Consider the following 8,068-nt stretch of genomic DNA (forward strand, 5'->3'; position numbering starts at 1 on the left):
TCTGAGTTCAGGAGGTTGCACTGAAATTCCAACTCTTTTACTCTCAGGCATGAATATTTCAGGCAGTCTCAAAAATGAGCACAGGATCCTGGGCAGTGCTGAGCCTTCCCTTGGGGGTGGGCACTCTCCTGTCCCAGTCCTTGGCTTCTCTGCAGGAGGGCTCCTGTTCTGCTCTGTCCAGCACAGCTGCACCTCTGGGCTGGCACAGGGGACACTTCCCAGAGCTTCCCTTTCAAACAGCACTGTCCTGCTCTCAGCACAGATCTTAGTGGGGTTTTAAAGATGAATCTGTGTGTGAAGTCATCTTCAAGGTAGCCCAAGGGAAAGTGCAGGGCAGATGGGAAACAGGCTGAGAGGCACTGCAGCTCTCCTGGCTCTGCAAAACGCAATGGAGAGCTCAGCTCTTCTGCCTGTTCTGTCTCAACACTCGTCAGATTTGTCATCAGAAAAATTTGCCCTAAGAAAACACCCCTCAGGTTTTATGATTGTAAATAAAAAACTCAGTAAAAATTATTTTAAGGGTACACTCTGCCTCTTTCAGGTAGCCCAAATTTCTCCAAGACAACAGAACAGGAATTGAAGTTTTCCATCAAAGCTGGGTTCCATCCCCTCTGAACATGAGAGCTGTCCCAAACCAGCTCCATGCCTGCACTGCAGCAGAGCAAAACTGAGTCCTTGGCAGCACATGGACAGAGCTCCTGCTCTTCACAGCACCCTCAGCCAACATAAACCAGGAAAAGGAAATAAATTTAATTTTGGCAGTTTTTCTATTTAAAATTGGAGTGGCTTTGCTTAGAGAGGTCTGTTATAATTGTTCCATGTCTTTCCTTTTCTGAATAGGGACCCATACAATGAAACAACAAATGTGGAACAGCAGCTCCATGCACCAGTTCCTCCTCCTGGCATTGGCAGACAGGCGGGAGCTGCAGCTCCTGCACTTCTGGCTCTTCCTGGCCATCTCCCTGGCTGCCCTCCTGGCCAACGGCCTCATCCTCAGCGCCGTAGCCTGCGACCACCACCTGCACACCCCCATGGGCTTCTTCCTGCTCAACCTCTCCCTCACAGACCTGGGCTCCATCTGCACCACTGTCCCCAAAGCCATGCACAATTCCCTCCAGAACACCACAACCATCTCCTACATGGGATGTGCTGCACAGCTCTTTTTCTTTCTGTTCTTCATCTCAGCAGAGTATTTCCTCCTCACCATCATGTGCTACGACCGTTACGTTGCCATCTGCAAACCCCTGCACTATGGGACCCTCCTGGGCAGCAGAGCTTGTGCCCACATGGCAGCAGCTGCCTGGGCCACTGGCTTTCTCAATGCTCTGCTGCACACAGCCAATACATTTTCCCTGCCCCTGTGCCAGGGCAATGCCCTGGGCCAGTTCTTCTGTGAAATCCCACACATCCTCAAGCTCTCCTGCTCACACTCAGGCTACCTCAGGGAAATTGAGCTTCTTGTGCTTAGTGCCTGTTTAGTGTTTGGTTGTTTCATTTTCATTGTTTTCTCCTATGTGCAGATCTTCAGGGCTGTGCTCAGGATCCCCTCTCAGTAGGGACGGTACAAAGCCTTTTCCACGTGCCTCCCTCATATGGCCGTGGTCTCAATCTTTGTCAGCACTGCTATTTTTTCTCAGCTGAAGCCCCCCTCCATCTCTTCACCATCCCTGGATCTGGCCTTGTCAGTTCTGTACTCGGTGCTGCCTCCAATACTGAACCCCCTCATCTACAGCCTGAGGAACCACGAGCTCAAGGATGCCATAAGAAAAATGATGACTGGATGCTTTTCAGGAGCAATAACCTGCCATTTTTCTTCTGCACAGCTCTCATTGTTTGACCCTTTTCTGGCCCAGTCTGCCTTCTAAAGCTTTTGCGAGTGGTGGTGGGGGGGAGTTTCCTGTATTTTTTTTACTCTTTTAATGTTGGTAACACAAAAATTTGTTCTTCATCTCATACCTAATTCACTCTCTGTCTCTTTCTTTTGACCCACAGTTGTGTAAATGAGGAATCATTCTCTGTGTGCATTTAAACAAAATAAAACTTTTTGCAGCAACTTCTTTGTCAAATCTCCTGCCTTTGTATTCTGTACATGATGAATAAAAATCTCAGAGTAGAATAAAGGACTTGAATTCTTTTTTTCGTGATTCTCCCTCCAACAACTTCCCTGAAACTGGAGGGCAGTGCCTGTGTGCAGAGGAGAAGGGGTAAAGAGTCCTGGTACAGGAGCACTGCCAGGGAGTAGCAGCTCTTGGCCTTTTCAGAGATGCTCTTTTCCCACTGCCTCCCTCTCGTTTCTGCTCCTTGCCCAAGGCCTGAGTGCTCTGGCAGCTCAGTCCCTGCTGTGTGTCACTCCTGTGACCATGGGCAGGGACAGGCCCTGGGCACTGCTGGCACAGAGCTGGGCTCCTTAACATCATTTCCATCAGGAAAGGGGATGTGCAGATCTTCAGGGCTGTACTGAGGATCCCCTAGGAGCACGGATGGCACAAAGCCTTTTCCACCTGCCTCCCTCACCTGGCCGTGGTCTCCCTGTTCGTGGCATATTTTCCAACCTCAAGCCCCCCTCCATCTCCTCCCCATCCCTGGATCTGGCCCTGTCAGTTCTGTACTTGGTGGTACCTCCAGCACTGAACCCCCTCATCTACAGTCTCAGGAACCAGGAGCTCAAGGATGCCATGAGGAAAATGATAACTGAGTGTTTCTCAGAAGTAATAAACTCTCCTTCTTCTGCATGTTATCTACCAATCCTATTCTGTGCATCATTAAAGGCCCATCATATCTTCTTTATTTTTTGCTCCTGGTAGGGGTGTTATATTTGTAAGAATTTGTTCACACCAAAAAATCTTTATAAATATAAATATATGTATATTTATATAAAAATATATATATTTTTATATATAATCACCACTTTCCATTCAATGTTTGCCTTTCTAGCCTGGTCCAGAGGCTGTACAAATTGGCAATTGTACTCGCTGTGTGCTTCAACCAAATAAAGAAATGACTCTGTATTGGCTTGTTTGCCTCACATCTTTCCTCTCTGACTTCTCTGCAGCTGCAGGCTCGGGGCCTCTGTGCAAAGTTGGGCCACAAAAGAGTCCCAGCAGAGCAGCACTGCCAGGGAGCAGCAGCCCTTCTCCCGTGTGGCCTCCTCTCCCTTCCCTTCCACACTGTCCTGCAGAGCCCTGGGTTGTTGGAGGCCTCAGTGCTCTGGCAGTCGGTGCCAGTCCTGCTGCAGGACTGTCCAGGGACTGCAGGCAGGGACAGCCACGGGCACTGCTGGCACAGAGCTGACCTCTGCAGCAGCACTGCCATCCTGCAGGGGCATCTCCTCAGGCCAGGGCCTCAAAGCTTCCATCTGCTTTCCACTTGGCTCTCCAGGATGTGCCCAACACAACGCCCTGCAGAGGAAAACAGCAGTGACCAGCACAAGGCTGGGAGTGCTCAGGGTGGGGGCACCCAGCAGTGCCCTGGCACAGCCAGCGCCGCTCCCAGCACTGGCCTCTCACCCCAGGCCATTGAGCTTGTTCTTCCCTCCAAGGAGGGACAGCAAATGACCAGCTCAGGAGTCCATGTTTGCACTGCATGCACAAGACATGCCCGTGTGTCACGGCTTGGGGCTGGGGGATGGAAGGCTTAGACAAAGTTGATCGAAGAAACTGTTTTGTTGAGCTATGAGGTGCAGAAAGGACCCCCTTGCTTTCTAAATTCCTTCTCAGAGAGGAGCCTGGGGGTGGCTGGATCCAATCTCAGGCTCAGATTTTGGTTTCAACTGAAGGAATTATAGAGGTGTGATTCAATCACTTTGTCCTGAATGTTTTAGTGATGGCAAATCAGAAATATATCTATAAAATGAATGATTTATTATGACAAATGAATAGACAATTGATCAGACAAGTGAACAGATGAAAGACCTTAAAAAGAATTATTTCCTGTACAGTATAAAAGCCAAAAGCTCTGAGTAGTACAGTGTAAGATAGGACAGTGCAGTCTATCAAAGTCATTCTATAAAGCAATTGGATCAAAGCCAGCAAAAAGAAACAATCCTGAAGCAGAGATTGAGGTAACTCACCCCACAAACACAGGGGGTAGTTATCTCTCTTTCACTTAACTCCTGGGGAGTGGTCATGAAGAGCTTTCCCTGCTTCATGGCAGAAGCTCCACACACTTCAAGGAAGTCTGTGGAAGAATCTGACACAGGAAAGTTGGATGGGGTTTTTATAGTTATCAAGGGTTTGACTGCCAGACATATTTGCAGGCCAGGGAGCAGCTTATCTGTAAAACCCTGCTTCGGAAAGCAGGATATGTGTTTGAAATTTCATGAACCATTTTGGGTTTAGCATAATTCAACATCAAAACCAGCATTTTGACACCAGCAGTAACTCACTACAGAGAGCTTGCATTGTTTGCATTCTCTGACCAGTTTTTAGGTATTATCAGAGCAGAGCATCCTGCCAAAAATGGCCCCTTGATTCCATGAGGTTGCAAAAACTCTCAGGGTTCCTTTAGTTGCATGAGGTCCTGCAGTGTCACAATGGAGCCTTGGTTCCATGAGGTTCCGGAATGTCACAATGGCCCTGATGATTTCATGAGTTTCCACGACAGCCCAGGATTCCATTGGTTCCATGAGGCCCCTGACTGTCACAATGGCTCCTGGATTCCAAGATATTCCAGAATATCCCAGGGTTCCCTTGGCTCCAAGAGGCTCCCCAGTGTCCCACCGGTCCCTGGATTCCAGCAGGCCCTGCAGTGTCCCAATGGCCACTCAGTTCCAGGAGCTCCTGTTGTGGTTGAGCTCAGTTTCCCCATCCCCTGCTGTGCTCAGCTGCCGGGAGAACTGCAGAGAAGCGAGCTGAGAACACGGCGGGCCCTGGTCCTCTTTGGTGGCCGGGGCTGCCCCGAGAGGGAGTCCCCGGCCGCTGCCCCCGGAGCCGCCGCGCCGTCCCCTGAGCGCGGCTGAGGCGGCAGCGCTGGAGCGGGGCCGTGTCTGCCCGGAGCCGCCGCTGCCACGAGGCTGCCGCCGCTGCCGCTTTTGGCCTGCGCTGCCCCGCAGCCGCCCGGCACCGGCTTCCCAACACTGCCGGCGCCTGCAAGCGGAGCCGGCGCTCCTGCAGCGCCTCGGAGTCGCTGCTCCGCCGCCACAGCGGCTGCCGCCGGCCTCTGTGCCCGGAGCCGCCGCTCCCACGGCGCTGCCGCACTCACCGCCGGGGTTGCCGCTCGCGCAGCCGCCGCTCTGCCCCGGCTGCACCGGGACCCGGCACCGCCTCGGGCCTGCGCTGCCGCCTCAGCGGCCACAGGGACACAGCCATGGGGGGACCTTTGCTCTGCCACTGCTGGGACCTGGCTTGGTTCTGATTGGGGCTGGGCTTTAGGAAAACTGCTGTTCATTTTCATGCTCCGCTGGAACAGCTCCTGAATTCCAAAGGTTTCCTAATCCAGGGGAGGGGTTTCTATGGCATCAGAGGTGCCGCCCCTGGGGACACATTGTCAATAAACCATCCAGCTGACTGGGATAGGTGTAAGAGCTGGGGAACACAGGATAATCAGTCATCCCCTGAAAGCCTTGGAACATTCCCTACCTGAATTGTAGCCCAAATGGAACAGTTTGGATACAATTCCCAAATATTTTGGAAACTCCAGTCATTCCTGACACCAGGATGGAAATTCAGCAGATCACTAAAGCCAGTCCCCTTGGGAGCCCACAACCAGCAGGGCTGAGGGAGGCCCTGGCAGCTCCCCAGCACCTCCCTCTCAGCGGGACACCTCTGGCAGCCTCTCCCAGCTCAGGAACCCTCCAGTTTGCAACACTCCAAAGACCCTCGCTGATGCCCAGGACAATTCTGATCCCCCTCCACAAACACTCCTCCAGCAGTGACCCTTGTCTGCTGGCAAACACAAAGGGATTTGGGGGAGTGTTTCCCTGACAACAAGGAGAATTTGGGAGAGGGACCTTTCCACACCCAGATATTGATGTGTCCCCACAGTTCTGCTTGGGTGTGGGTGTGAATTGACTGTGGTGGGAATGTTGTAGTTTTGACTCTAAAATTCAGTCACTGTTAAAATTATAGCACATGCTATTGAATCACCTGATAACTGTTCCATTGGTCAATGATTAAATGCTACTAATGTCTTTTGCCCCCTTGTCTTTGGATCCACATCCTTTGCGCCCTGACCCTCCTGCATCCCAAGGTTCTGTGTAAATCATTCCCTTTCATCAAAAGATATATATTTTTCGTGACTTCCACTTTAAATTCTTCCTGCTTAGCTAAACTACAAAACAACTCCAATTAGCTGTAGAAGTATCATAGTATCATAGTATCATAGTATCATAGTATAGATTGGGTTGGAAAAGACCTCCAAGATCATCAAGTCCAACCCCTGATCCAACTCCAATTACTATATCATGGCACTAAGGGCCACGTCCAATCTCTTTTTAAAAACCTCCAGGGATGGTGAATCCACCACCTCTCTGGGTAGGCCGTTCCAATGCCTGATAACCCTCTCTGTAAAGAATTTCTTCCTAACATCTAACCTAAACCTCCCCTGGCAGAGCTTGAGCCCATGTCCCCTTGTCCTATTGTTGGTTGCCTGGGAGAAGAGACCAACCCCCACCTGGCTATAACCTCCCTTCAGGTAGTTGAAGAGAGTGATGAGGTCGCCTCTAAGCCTTCTCTTCTCCAGACTGAACAACCCCAGCTCTCTCAGCCTCTCCTCATAGGACTTGTGCTCCAGTCCCTTCACCAGCCTCGTTGCTCTTCTTTGGACCCGCTCCAGCACCTCAATATCCTTCCTGAACTGAGGGGCCCAGAGCTGAACACAATACTCCAGGTGTGGCCTCACCAATGCAGAGTACAGGGGAAGGATCACTTCCCTGCTCCTGCTGGCCACACTGTTCTTGATGCAGGCCAGGATGCCATTGGCCTTCTTGGCCACCTGGGCACACTGTTGGCTCATGTTCAGTCTCCTGTCGATCAGCACCCCCAGGTCCCTTTCCGCCTGGCTGCTCTCCAGCCACTCTGTGCCCAGCCTATAGCGCTGCAGGGGGTTGTTGTGGCCAAAGTGCAGGACCCGGCACTTGGCCTTGTTGAACTTCATTCCATTGGAGTCAGCCCATCTCTCCAGTCTATCCAGATCCCTCTGCAGAGCCCTCCTGCCTTCCGGCAGGTCGACACTCCCTCCCAATTTGGTGTCATCAGCAAATTTGCTGATGATGGACTCAATCCCCTCATCTAAATCATCGATAAAGATGTTAAAAAGGACTGGGCCCAGCACTGACCCCTGGGGAACACCACTGGTGACCGGTCGCCAGTTGGATGCAGCTCCGTTCACCAGCACTCTCTGGGCCCGGCCCTTGAGCCAGTTCCTGACCCAGCACAGAGTGCCCCTGTCCAAGCCGTGGGCTGCCAGCTTTTCCAGGAGTATGCTATGGGAGACAGTGTCAAAGGCTTTGCTGAAGTCCAGATAGACCATATCCACAGCCTTTCCCTCATCCACCAGGTGGGTCACCTGATCGTAAAAGGAGATCAGGTTGGTCAAACAGGATCTGCCCTTCCTAAACCCATGTTGGCTGGGTCTGATCCCTTGTCCATCCTGTAGCTGCTGTGTGATTTCACACAGGATGATCTGCTCCATAACTCTGCCAGGCACCGAGGTCAGGCTGACAGGCCTGTAGTTACCAGGGTCAGCCTTGCAGCCTTTTTTATGGATTGGGGTGATATTTGCCAACTTCCAGTCGTATGGGACCTCCCCAGTGAGCCAGGATTGTTGGAAGATGATGGAGAGCGGCTTGGCAAGCTCTTCTGCCAGCTCCCTCATTACCCTAGGATGGATCCCATCTGGTCCCATAGACTTGTGAGGATCCAGATGACTCAGTAAGTCACTAACAATTTCCTCCTGGAATACAAGGGGGCTATTTGGTTTCCTATCTCTGTCTACCAGCTCCAGAGGCCGGTTGCCTTGAGGGCCACCTGTCCTACTGGTAAAAACTGAGGCAAAGTAAGTGTTAAGTACCTCAGCCTTCTCCTCATCTCTATTAACTATGTTTCCCTCCAAGTCCCTCAAAGAATGAAGG

General features: G+C 51.5%; 1 pseudogene; it reads left to right on the plus strand.

The window, feature by feature from the left end:
* The first annotated feature begins 863 nt into the window (after window positions 1–863).
* Window positions 864–1,760, plus strand: LOC113940942 (annotated as a pseudogene).
* Window positions 1,761–8,068: the final 6,308 nt, after the last annotated feature.

The sequence above is a fragment of the Corapipo altera genome, unplaced genomic scaffold (genome assembly GCF_003945725.1).
Source record: "Corapipo altera isolate COAL_440 unplaced genomic scaffold, ASM394572v1 47192, whole genome shotgun sequence".
Taxonomy (NCBI): domain Eukaryota; kingdom Metazoa; phylum Chordata; class Aves; order Passeriformes; family Pipridae; genus Corapipo; species Corapipo altera.